Source organism: Tympanuchus pallidicinctus, unplaced genomic scaffold (assembly GCF_026119805.1).
Source record: "Tympanuchus pallidicinctus isolate F22 unplaced genomic scaffold, pur_lepc_1.0 scaffold5, whole genome shotgun sequence".
Classification (NCBI taxonomy): domain Eukaryota; kingdom Metazoa; phylum Chordata; class Aves; order Galliformes; family Phasianidae; genus Tympanuchus; species Tympanuchus pallidicinctus.
The window spans coordinates 42,987,579-43,000,698 of NW_026294769.1; the positions used below are offsets into that span (position 1 = coordinate 42,987,579).

The 13,120-nt window shown below is 43.6% G+C and overlaps 1 protein-coding gene and 1 long non-coding RNA gene across 8 annotated transcripts in view; one reads left to right on the top strand and one right to left on the bottom strand.

Moving 5' to 3' along the window:
• Positions 1 to 13,120, top strand: part of SGK3 (serum/glucocorticoid regulated kinase family member 3) — a 55,852-nt gene that overhangs the window by 12,886 nt on the left and 29,846 nt on the right. The window contains exons 2-4 of one of the 7 annotated variants that reach the window (XM_052703683.1): positions 1,723 to 1,829; positions 2,741 to 2,826; positions 9,375 to 9,504. The exons of 2 other annotated variants lie outside the window; for them this stretch is intronic. The gene's annotated coding sequence lies outside the window, so the exon portion shown is untranslated. Of the gene's footprint in view, positions 1 to 1,722; positions 1,830 to 2,740; positions 2,827 to 9,211; positions 9,505 to 10,193; positions 10,219 to 11,879; positions 11,904 to 13,120 lie in introns of those variants that run through there. 4 more of the 7 variants (XM_052703687.1, XM_052703690.1, XM_052703686.1 and 1 more) reach the window with 4 other exon arrangements.
• LOC128090915 (uncharacterized) lies at positions 2,295 to 9,070 on the bottom strand. The gene is made up of 2 exons (XR_008211147.1): positions 8,196 to 9,070; positions 2,295 to 5,432 (listed from the first exon to the last, which is right to left on the bottom strand). It is a non-coding gene; the product is annotated as an uncharacterized LOC128090915 (long non-coding RNA).

Consider the following 13,120-nt stretch of genomic DNA (forward strand, 5'->3'; position numbering starts at 1 on the left):
ATTCATTTTTGGCAGTTGAACATTGTGCAGGTGAACAATTCTTGTATTTTACTCTAAATGCAGTAGCAATACATTTACTGAATGCTTCAGTTCCTGAGATGTACAACATCTTTCGTTCTCATGGCTTTTAAAAATTACTTATCTTGCTTCTAGAACAAAATTGTTCCTGTGCTTAATTGGAAGATTTATGAAAACATGTAATGAATCAGGTTGACACAAAGTAAGATTGCCAGGTAATTACAAAAGTTGGGCATTTTGTTCTTTTGTGTTCTTACGCAAGCTTGAAATTGTTCTGTCGTCTACAAAAATTGCTTTAATTTGCGCAGCGCTGTTGGAGAACGTTGCATTTGGAGCAGGACGTGTTCTCATGTCTTACCGAAGGAAAATGGAGTTGTTTAGATTTGTGTGCAGGAACACCTTCCTGCAAAACATCTGACTGTTTTGAATGATGACTGCAGGAAAACACAATGCATTTTAGGTAATTTACTTCTTATTGTCCCTTTAAAATAGCTGTAGGAAAGTGTCAGCAGGTAAAATTCTCCTACTTAGTATTCGTGTTCCATGCAGTGACCTTTCCTTATTGCCTTTGTTCTTTACTACCCAAGAATCACAGATTGGCCAGGGTTGGAAGGGGCCTCAAGGATCATGAATCTCCAACCCCCCTGCCACATGCAGGCCCACCAACCTCCCCATTCAATACCAGACCAGGCTGCCCAGGGCCCCATCCAACCTGGCCTTGAACACCTCCAGGGACAGGGCATCCACAGCCTCTCTGGGCAGCCTGTTCCAGCACCTCACCTCTCTCTCTGTAAAGAACTTCTCTGATATCCAACCTTACTCTTTTCTCCCTCAACTTAAAACCATTTCCCCTTGTCCTGCAGTTATCAACCCTTTCAAAGAGTTGAAACACCATAACACCATAATAGCTAACGTCCAAAGAACTGCTGACCTGAAAGATTAAATACTCACATTTGCCCTTAAAAACTTGATTATGAAATAGTGGTCTTGAGTTAACATCGAGATTAGGGGGGATTTACATAACTTTTAGTTGTGTTTCATACTCAGGTCTAGTTTTTCTCAGGATGTGCAATATATATTTAACTGGTTCTGCTAGATTGCCATGTTATTTCTTAAGAAAGGAAAGAGAGATCACTTAAGTAGGTACCGAAAGTTGATAATCTGTCTTCTGCCCTAATTTGTTCTTGGACATCATCTTATATTGGATTGGTTTTACCTGGTATAAGAGGACAGGACATATGCATCTCCATATAAATCTATCACTTAAAGTTCAGACTCGTGTAAATACATAAAACATTGATCTGAAACTCTGAGGACTGAAGAAAGGAATGCTTGGAGAACAAACAAACAAACAAACAAAAAACAGACTCTGTAGTTAGTAGGTGGAAATACATATTCTCTATGGATGAGTAATAGGCTGGGCATTGGGCAAACATGAGGAAATGACTAGATAAACATGTAAACAAAGTAGGGAAAGAAAATAATAAACTTCTGCAAGATTTTCCTTTGATCTCTCTCTTTTTTGGATGGGATTTGGTAGAGGGGCTTTTAAATTGTTGCTATCAGTTTTCTACTGAGGGAGGGAAGATAGAATTGGCATGGATCAGTGCTATAGCAGAATGCATGCATCTTTTGACCTAAACGATTTGTTGGAGATATTAATAGAATAGTAAATCCAAATCTGATCTATTCTGCAAATCTTAGGTTGCCTTTAAAGTGCTGCTATTTTGGAAAAGGGCTGTGAGCAAATGAAAATAGGAGAACAGCTGTCAAAAGAGAAGACCAGTGATTCCTTCCTTCCTCCCATCAGGGTAAAGCTTCTGAACCCTCCTGTCTCTGTGCTTATTTCTTAAGGCTTAATAGAGCAGGAACTGAGAGCAGCTGGAGAACAGAGACTCATAGTGAACCTTCCCCATCTCTTGCCAACTAATGAAGATACTGACTGTGGTGAAGAGGGTGGAAAAGCAAATAGGAAAAAAATACACCACCCACCCACCCACCCTTTTAAAATTTCATTTGAATAGAATACTTGGACAGATGAACAACCAGAAAATAGCTTGAAAAGGCAAATATAGTGGTTGTGTTCTTGCTCATCTCTATGATTTGGGGAAGAATTCTTGACATTCTGGATAGATCCCACCTACATAACATTGTGTGCCAAAGCATTTGTTTACCAAAGCGTGTTTGTTCACCCAAGCCTGTATTTGCAATTCTAGTTGAACGTGCTGTAGCTGGGATTCAGGAGGCTGAATTAAGAAACATCCATACAAAATTACTACTTTGAGAGCTTTTTTTATTATACTTAGCTTAGCTTTAGCATACCTTCCCGCACATACTGCTCAGATCTTGGGCATACTCAGCTAGCTGACCTGTTTTGTGAAACTTTTTATAAGCTGAACACCACAGTCTATGTTAAGAACAAATGCAGGTCTTATCGTACTGTGAGTTGGGAGGAGGTTTTTTTTAGCAACTAGGGCTTATACTTCAAGAGGTATATTGGATAACTTCAGCTTCAAAGCATTTAACAGCACAGTAATTGATGTGATGATGTGATGTATGCATATCTATTGAAGCTTGCCCCAGATCTTGCTAGCACATGCTGCAAGCTGTATATTTGACACATTAAGAACTTAATTTGCATGTATTTGTAAAGCAACCTGTTATCTTTAGTATTTTGCTATATGTGGTTGATAGGTTTTTTTGCTTGGTTTTGTTTTTGTAGAACTCTATAGGACTTAAAATCAGGTCCAGCACACTTCTTTTCCTCATACACATGGAACCTATGTAAAACCTGTGCAAAACTTCCATGTAAGTAAATGCCTCAAGGCAGTATTGACAATGTGCATCTCCAAGATAACAGAAGGCTGAAGTAAATTAGGCTGTGGTTGGGCATGGTGATGTTAAAGGTCTTTTCCAACCTAAGTGATCCGTGTCCCTATCTGGAGTTCGGTATTGGTGCTGTTCTCCTCCTCCTGATAGCTGAACTTGCCAGTAGAGATGTTGTTTGGGTGCCCGTTCTGCACTGCTCACTTCAGCGAGTGAGGGTTGCAAAAGAGATCTGATCCCAGAGGGCTATTTTGATACCAGTGAGTATAGTTTGATAGTGGTTATATGTCCATGCACTGCGGTTAGCAAGGCTCTGTCTGGGTTGAGTCTGTGGTGGAGAGTGAGCGGGGTGAGTAAGTGAGCAGGGTGTGCACAGGGGGCTTTGAGTATGAAGCAAGTGCTGTCAGGCAGCTTCCTGCACTGCTGCTCATTTGAAGTGCTTTATGTTGCAAGTAAATTTTAGAAACTAATCATCAGAGTTGTTTGTGTTATAACAGAATACTTTGTTTAGCTTGCCTTAACTGAAAAAGTAGTGCAAAGTGACTGATGCTGCAATAATGATACATTCTGGTTACGTTTGAGGAGGTCCATGTAGAGCGCAAGGAGAGGAAAAGGAATGCCCGTATTTTAAGGGCAGATATGGTACTGCACTGCCTGACAACTGTTTTTTATCTTCCAATCCCACCATACATTTATGCAGTTTCTGCCCCAAACTGCTCGCCTATATCAAACTGTCCTGAGGTCTGTTAGTTATAACACTGTGTTGTAGAAAAAGAATGAATTTTCCTAAGTACATTTATAAAAGTATATTCAGAATTTTGGTCATGTAACAGAATGTAAAAAACTAGAACTCTTGTATAAAGGGATAAAAAGGATAACTTACGGCCTTATTTGTCCCCATATTTTCATTTTATTTTCCATCCTTTAAAATCCTGTCTAATACTTGTGTCAGTAACTTGATTTGCATGTATCTGTGCTCTCTAATATTAGTTTATTTGGATAAAATGTGAAGCTGATTATGGTATGGTGCAGATTATAGGCTGGTATCAGGCTCATGAGGTATCTGACTTTCCTAGTGGTATGAAATCTTGCAGGTTTCCTCCCCCACTACTGAGCCCACTGTGTTGCATTTTCTGCAACCAGTATTTCCCCACAGTGTGGTGATAGCTGCTAAGCTCATAGTTGTTGGCTGAAACAGATTCCCTCTCATTTTGAAGGACTACATGGAACGTAACTGAACTTGAAATGTACAAGGAACAGCCACGAACCCTGGCATGTATGCAGCTCTGAATGTCACTACCTTTCAGGGAATTAAAATTCCTTGAAGCTCAGTAAGATCTGAAACTCAAAACTGGCTTTTGGTGGGGGAAGGGAAACAACGTTAGGTCAAGTCTCTTTTGCTTTGTGAGAAATTAGGGTGATGTTTGGGTATGATGAAACCTGTAAAAAGTGCCACATCCAATTTTTCTGCAGAGATTTTTCCTCTCCCCTTACTAGAGGTGATACCAGGACTGCACGTGAGCTGTTTGCTTTGATTTTGGAGCATACAAGTAAGAGTGGCCATTCAGTCCAGACTACAGATGTTTAAAAGTCCCACAGAGATCCACTGAACGTTCAAAGTGATGCTGTTGCTTCTAGGAAGGACAAGAAGCACTGCATCATTGATAAGTGTGAATGTCAAGGCACTGAGGGTGCCACTGAGCTCTTTGTTACAGGACCTTTGCACACGACTGAGAGCAGATGCTGTTTTCTGCAGTTAGTCTTGCTCACAGCAACAGTGGGCTGTTGGCAGTGTCATCCTCGGGTGTAAAGGCACTGCTGAAGAGAATGAGAGCTTCACATATTTTTAACAAAAAACGTAATTACTCTGAAGAGCATTGGCAGGCAGTTTCCTTTTCCAAGTTAGGCAGCGGCATCCATGGCACACACGTTCTCCTAACTCACTTTTGTTATCACTCAGCCACACTTGTTTTTCTTTATTAGTGACACTGCTGTTTTTGGCACAATGCCTGCTTGTGTACTTGTGTACCAGCATTCATTTCTATTATGTGCGTCACTTGATTTAATCCTTTTTTTTTCTTTTTAAGCTTCTGTGAATAATTTCTTTGATCTAGTGCTGCTGTCATCATTCCTTTGGTCCATGTTATGCCTACCCTGTGATGTTTGTGAAATGACGCAATTTAGTACTGTTTTTCTGCAGTTATCCATTGCCTTGTTTAGCAGTGTTTGTTATGCTAAGTGTGGTTCCCTTCTGGTTTGGATCTCCACCAGCCTGAGTGCCCACAACACTCTTCTTGTAACGCAGGATCATCTTTGTGTCTGGAGCTCTGGAAAGCCGTGTCAGCTCACTGTGAATGTCATTCAGGACTGGGAAGTTTCCTCTCCTTGCAAGTTTTTAGCTTTGTTGAGGTAATACTCACTCTTCCAGTATTTCTCAGTGAGGTGGCTTGTGTTAGTTTTGGTTGGTGAGTTGGTTTCTCTGGAAGCAGAGGCTGAAGCATATAACTACAAATCAGTCTCTTACATATCCATTCGATTCCTCCAAATTGAAAGACTATCTCTGTAATCTGAAGACATTTTGTGGATGACTGAGAATATGGAAAGAAAAAAAAAGTAGGAAAAAAACATTTCTCCTACAGAGCTCAAGTAAAACTGAACTATTATTCAGACTCCTCTAATAAGCACAGGCATGCAACTATGAAAATGAGTTAAATGAAAGCTATTAATATGCATACATCCATTAAGTGTTACAAAACCAACTTCAGTAAAAAACAGTTACCTGGTGACACTCTTGCTTGCACTGTGGAGTGTAAGTCAGTCTTCTTTTCCATTGTCTTAACTTTCAGGCTTTCAGTGAAATCACTTTCTCACTAAGAGACTTCACTTATTTGATTTTATCCTCTACAGCCTATGATTTCTGGTGATCTTCTGTACCTAGGGAGTCTCTCAGAAGATTGTTTTCTCCAGTAGGTGAGTCTTGGGTGTCATGTTTTGCAGCACCGTGTGCCTGGTCCCAACCTGCCTAGTCCCACACCTCTTAGAAGTCCAGTCCCTAAGCAAGCAGTGAGGATGGATATGGATTAATCAGGTGATTCCGAATCAGAGGCTGGGGAGCAGAGTGAGTGTAACTGAGAGGCGCTGAGCACAGAGTGATGGAAAAGGGCAGGTATCCATCTGTCTTCATGTATTTTATGGGGTCTTTGTGACAGTCAGAATCCTGGGTAGCTGGAGGTAGCTCGAGGTGGGGTTTTTTGTTGTGTTTTTGTTGTTTTTTTTTTTTGTGGGGAGGGGGTTGATGTTTTTTGTTTGATTCTTTTTATTTTTTATTTTTTAATGGCTTGGACTGGAAGGGACCCCAAGGATGAAGTTCCAACCCCCCTGCCACAGGCAGGGCCACCAAACTCCAGATCTGGTACTAGACCAGAACTCTAGACTAGGATTCTTGCATTAAAATCATTTGGCAAATGTGAAGTTAGGTACAAAGGCCAACGATTGATTCCTGAGAGATGTCTAAGTTTCAGGCTTTATAGGCTAAAGTCTAACAGAAATTACTTAAAAGATGGCTTGATAGCAGTGTTACATTTGTGCCTTTTGATGAGCTTTATGCATACATGAATTTGGTTTAATTGGAGCTGTTGGTGGTGGTATGCAAGATAGCATCACAGAAAAATTTGATCTCAGACATTAGCTCAACTTAGTGTCCAAATCTGACTATTAATTGCCCTTTGTAGGGGGCAAGGAGTTTGTGTTATCAGTGAGCGTAAGGTGTAGGACAGCAAACTGGGTGTGAAAAAGTTTGAAGCTGACAGTGAGATGGTTTTTTCAAGGTGTTAGTCAATTGACCCACCATGTTTCAACAGTAATAAAAAACATTGAACTACACTTCTCCCGTAACTGTGCTTGTTGTGTAAATATTTGAATATTTATCTAAGTACCACAGCATATACATATAGAACAGTGCTTATTAACAAAGGTTGTGGCTATGTTTAAACACGTTTTCTGCATTCCTATTTGTCTTTGTCTTACAGTGTTTTTATTTATATTGTCTGTTTCAGACCTCTGGTAAAATTAGACTTCTAATCTTTGGTAAGCGACACAGATTTTCCTGCCAGCTTAGGCACATTTTAAAAACAGCTTTTACTTTACACTTAATAGTTCATATTATAGTGCTACCTGTTTGTACTGGGCTTGGAGAAGTCCAAGTGGATTGAAACAGTTCCTTCCTTTCCTTTTTTTTTTCTCCTCTCCTACCACCCAGTCACTGAGATTTTTCAACAGAAACTTTACATAGTTTGAAAGAAGCACAGCTTATGGGTTTGTAACATTCCTCAGAAGCCAGGTACTGCAAAGCAGTTGGTGGAGGCTAGATTCATTGTGTACACTGCTTGCCAGGCAGACATAAATGGGGAATGCTCGGGAGATCCCATGGATAAAAACATCAGAATGGGTGTGACTTATAAGTTCACTCAAAGGCGAGTTTAGCTCTGTGGTTTTGTGCCACCAGCTATCCCAAAACAAATTGTCATTAGAGTACTAAACTTGAAAAGCTCAACAAAGAAATCTATACATTAGGGTTACTTTAAATTTCAGGATCTTAGCAGTGCTTTGTATGGTGTGATGCAATATATAGCTACATTTGCTGTGGAATTCATTCTGGCAAACTGCAGTTTAGGGATACATACCACACTGCTGCTCTGTAATTACTTAGGCTGAGGCTAGCTCCATAGTGAGAGGAACCATAGCATATATACATAAGATTAAACAGATGACAGACCAGTCTTCAAAGAGTTTTCAGCTGCGAGGAAGGACAAATTTATCTCTTCATTCAGAGCTTTAGGGCTCAGACTGTGTGGTCAGGTGGGCAGAGTTAAACTACCCCTGGGCCAGGGTCCTCTGCTCTCCTGCCCTGAGGCCCTCTACTGTAAATCAGTATGGCTCTGTTCAGTGGCCCTGCTGATGAGTGAATGATTAACCAAAACCCATCAACCAGACGGGAGATGGGCACTGCTAAATGACTTGAAAGTAACTCCTGCATACAGATTAGCTGATTAAATTATTTGCCAGTGAGTTACTTGTACTGACTGAAGTTCAAAGCCTTCTCTTCTGGATGAGAACGAGACATACCAGCACAGTTTCCTTAAAAATTCTCCATGAGTGCAAGACAGATACCTGTTGCCACCATGCAGCATCCAGATCTAGCAATGCGTGCCCCACACTATGAAATTCCCAAACTGGATAAGGGCAGGCTAAAAAGGGAGAATTCCTCACACCTTCCTGGGAGGACTCTGCTAAAATGGCAGGCCACGATCCAGTTGACTTGCAGCCTGTGTGCGCGCAGTCACAACACTCACCGGAACGCTGCCGTATTTCAAACTGTGCCAGGCTGCTTTGCTGGTTGGCATGCAGAGAGCTCTTGGACGACTGTCAGCATGTGACGGTGTGATTGTGTAGAAAGTCTCGCAGCAGGACTGCTTGGAAACCGGATCTCCTCGCTTGGGATTCGCCAGGAACATGCCGATACCTGTGACTGCGTCAAGGAACTTCGCCGTGTCTCGTCAGGCCTACGTGTGAGTCCTGTGAAGACATGCTTGCAGAACGCAGGGCTTTTCCACCGGGCACCATTAGAGCAGTTTGCCGAGGAGGAAGACTGTTGGGCACTGGGGCACCCAAGTGCAGTGCTGTGCATTCCTGCTTGCTCACTCTTCACACAGCAGTCGAAAAGCAAAGAATGATTTTGAAATCCATGGAATCACTTCAGGTATTTGCATGGAAGAGGATAAAACATCATACTTGATACTTCAAACTTGGTATTATCATTTGTGCTGCACGCTTGCCTCTTCAGCTTTGTGTGAGCAGTAACTGTATGCACATTTAGAAACTACAGCTTGTGTGCGTTAAACAATTGATGACTCTTCATGGTTAGAGGCTGCATGTGCAGCAGCTCCACGTGCACAGGTGTCCCTGCGGACTCCTGGCAGCCCTGAACACATTAGGCCTGTTCAACAGAGTGGAAGCAATGCTGCCATTGAAACAGATTTTTTCTGGTACGTGTATTTTTATTTACTTCCTTACGGCCACAGTCCGCTATAGAAAAGCTCACCGAGTCCGACGTTGTAGCTGGAGCGCTGCAACCTACCCTCCAGTTCCGCAGGCCACTGCAGCGCTTCCCCGCAGCCCGCCTCCAGCTAGGGCCAGGCCTGTCCCGAGGGGCTGGGGGCCGCGCTGGCCGGCGGGCAGCCCCGCCCGGGCCGTGTCCCGGCGCCGCGGGGGCGGAGGGGAGCGGCCGTGGGCGGGCAGGGGGCGGCCCGCCTTTACCGCCCGGCGGCCCCTCCCGCGCTACCCGGGGCCGGGAGCGGGGCGCGCTGTTCTCTCCTGCCCGCGGCCGGCGCACGTGAGGGCTGTGGGGGCCGGGCACGGGGCTCGGCTCGGCGCTGCGGTAGCCGCCCGTCCCAGGTGGAGCCGGCCCTCCTCCACTGCGTTTATATAGATATATATTTATATATAATTTTTTCCGTCGTTGGAACCGAAAGCGCGCTCGCGTGCGACTGTGTTCGCCTGCGGCATTCCTAAAGCGGGCGTGAGGCGGAGGAAAGCGAAACGCTGCTTGGAGAGCCAACCGAGAGCCGCGGTGCCTCCGGGGCTGAGGACGAGTCCGGGAAGGTGAGCAGCTGGCGGCGTTCTGGGGGACGAAGGGCTCCCTGCCCCCGGGCCGTTCTGACTCCGTGGCGCTGCGGGGAGCGGAGTTGGAGCCAGGCGCTGCTGCGCGTCAGGTGGCACCTGGTTGGGGCTCCGCGTACCCGCGAGGGCTGTGATTGCCAGGAGGGTAGTTAGGGTAACGTGCGAAGGCTGCGGCCGTTCTCACAGCTCGCCTGCTTGTCTTCACACTGCTGTGAACGTGTCTTCTGCAGCAGCTCTTAGAAATACTGAGCTGCTCTCTTCTGTCCCGCTAACGGGTCCTGAGGGATCCTGTGAGTATCGCAGGGCTGCTGCTGTATAACGCCCTTCTTGTGCTCACAGCCTCGTTCAGGGATGAGGCCGACTCTAAGACTGCTGGTATTTCATTCCTTCGTTCTTTTAATACATTAAAAAGACAAGGTGTCCCTGCAGTTGCTCTTGTGGTTTTTCAGTCTAGAGGTTTAAATATAGTTCTGATAGTTTTTTTTCTTTTTCAAGTGCAAACCTGCACATCGATGTCTCTAATGACTGCAATACCAACTAATTACGAAGAGGGGAGGTGTATGAGGAGGAGTGCTTTCCCAAAGACACTTGAGAGTTCAGGAAAAAATGTTTCGAGCTTTTGGAAGGCATTTTGGAAAGTTCCCTGTTAATGTTGTCAGGGCAGACTCCGTGCGTGGCATTTCCAATAACTGAAAGGTAGGGAGCAGCCCTCTTTATTCCTCTGAAGACATTTAGAGGTGGTTGTTTGGGTCAGAAATACACATGTTGAACTTCACGAGCAGTGTTGTTTTACCATTGTGACACTTCAAGGCTGAAGCATCCGCTATGGTTATGGGGTGATGATGAATTGCCTTAAAATTGTTTTCCAACCTTAATTTCCCCCTTTGATTGTAAATTACAGCCTCACCACATCTGACATTACTGCACCGAGCTCTGTTATACATGCATAAACCAGTGTGCTGTGAGTCTGTGCATTCACACAATTAGAGCACCTTAATGCTCTGTGCGGTTCCAGAACGCATGGGGTCAGTGTGTGTGTTTACTTGTAGGAGTGTGTAAACTGTTCTTGCAAAAAGGCTGCAAATTGCTGGGGGTAGTTGCACTCACAGCATGAGGAATCAACGGTGGTGAACTGGCTGTGTAACTTAGATAGTGCTAAAAGCTCTTTCTCTGATGTCTTTCAATATTCTGCTGCTTAAACTGTTGCCTTTTCCCCATCCCACAGCTGCATGATTCTGGGCAGTTGTGAGCTCTGCTCAGAACCATGGCTCGGGTTTGCTTCCTTCATTGTTCTGTAAATCCTGATACGCTCTGTTGTGTGGATGTTTTGCCAATTTTAGTATGTGAACTCCAGTAATTTTCTCTGTGCTGAATGCACAGTAACAACATAAATCTTAAACAGAGGTGAATCCGGATCTATTCATGTAGCAAAATGGGAACAGCTGGGGACTTCTGTTCAAGGTCATGGAAAAAAAAAGAAAAAAAAACCCAACAGAGGGCAGTACATCTGGAACTGAAATTTGGGTTTCTCCAGCTTAATCTGCTGTGAAAGGGGCGACGTAAGGCTGGGATTATTTGCTGTGTGTTTACTGAAGCCTGACTGCCCTCTTACGTAGAACCGAACAAGTTGCAAGCGGCTGGTATCGGTGTGTGCCCCACTTCTGGGAAGCAGCTCGTGCTGCAGCTGCACCTTCTGCTCTGCACTGTCCTTAGGCATCTGCCCTTAGCTGTAATTGGACCCGGTGTGTAGGAAGGCTGAGGAAGCATGCCAAAAATGTGCAGGTAGCATGTGCAGTGCAAGCTTGGGTCTTGCTTGGGCTGCTCCTGCTGTAAGTCAGTCGCCATCTGAGATGCTGTGACCTTTCTGCAAACTGTAGACACAGGCTAAAGATTGAATTTGTATATAACCACGTGTGGATTAGAAGCCATCTTTTATTGGTGGCAGTTGTGCTTAGGCCCATTTTATTACTCAGGTATTGCTTACCACAGCAAAGAATCTGCATTCTGTTATGTAATAAACAGGAATGCATACAGATACTATTTTCTATGTAGAATGTGTATTTTATGTATCAATCGCTGTATATTTACAAAGGTAAATATAAATATGTATTTGTATGTAAGGTATGTCTGTTAACTTACTGGAGCTTATTCTGGGAGGTGGGCTAGAGAGAAGGGATGTTCTTTACTGCAGCAGGGAGGTGGGATGTAGTAGAGACTGAAGAAAGAAGTTACTGCTTTCAATCCCTTGGTTCAGTTTTCAGTTCACTGCTTCTTTCTACTTGTAGAAAAGAATAGCAGGTAGAATTGGACTTTGCCCAAGTGGCTGTGGAGTAGTGGTTTGCTCTTCACGCTGGTGCTACTGAGGATTTTTAACAAGCAAGGTAGGTGGTGGGTGTGTAAACAGTGATCAGCCTTTCTTTCCTTCGTACCAGTGGCTGATTTAAAAGAGGGCTTGAAGATAAGACAGGGATTGGACAGAATGTTTTGGTTAGTGTTCTTCTTTTTCATCACTTCTGATTTCTGGAGGTCTGTGCTGGTATCTAATGTTTTCATACCAAAATGGTATGCGTGTGGTATGTGAAAGAGTAGCCTGTGTGCAGCCTGTTTCCTTCAGAACTAGATTCTTCAACAGCTTCTAGGCATCCATCTCTCCTTAGAGAAGAACAGTGGTCTGTGTTTTGCTTTTGAATCTTTTGTGACTCCTACAGTCCCTGTCTTTCCTCCTCGTGATTCTGCATTGGATTGTGGATAGCCTGTATCTCATTTCCTGGTGGTGAATGGTTGGGTCACTCCTTTTCATCATAAAGAGCAGAGAAAAAGTTGGCTTTCTCAAAATATCTGTCATGTCCTGTGATATATCAAGGGATTTGGGGAGAAGGCTGTCAAGTGATGAAAAGTGTGCTGGAGATGGTGCTCTCTAAGAGGAGATCAAGTAATGTTTATAGCAAATAGTAGGACTCTCTCCTGTGTCTTTGTTCTGTTTCCCTTAAGTTTGTTCTGTGGCTGGAGTTGCACTCAGGTGGGATTTTCTGCAGCTGGTTTTACTTGTGACTCAGTCCTAGAGTAACTTTTTGCAGGTGGATTATTAGTGTGTAGGGGAAATGCCTGTTCTGTTTTGGTAGGTGGGGTATGGATCCTGGTGAGTCTTCCAATTATGCTTGCAGAAAGACTGGCTTTTGGTCTTTTTGACTGTTCTCTCTGCTTTCCTTCTATTACTTGTAGTGAATTTAATGGTTGTTTTATTCCAGCCTTAGTCAGAAGCATTTAGGGCAATTTGACTACAGCTATAAAAGCAACGAGTGCTTCCTAACCTAATTGTGGTAGAGACTGAGTCATGAGCTTGGAGGGAGAGGGTCTTTGGTTTTGCATTGATATAATCTTCAGGTTATTCTCATTTATGAAAAGAAAACAGTCTGATTAAACTTCAGAAATGTTTTATGATGTGTTTGGAGCCTATCTTACATAGAATGGAGTTGAGAGGAAGTTGCTGTATGTCACAAACTCCTTAGTGTTTGCTTGTTGCATGTAACTGTAATGAGGTTGCATGAAGCGGTTTTTTGTGAGGCATTCAGAAAATTCTTCATTTGTGTGTCTAGAG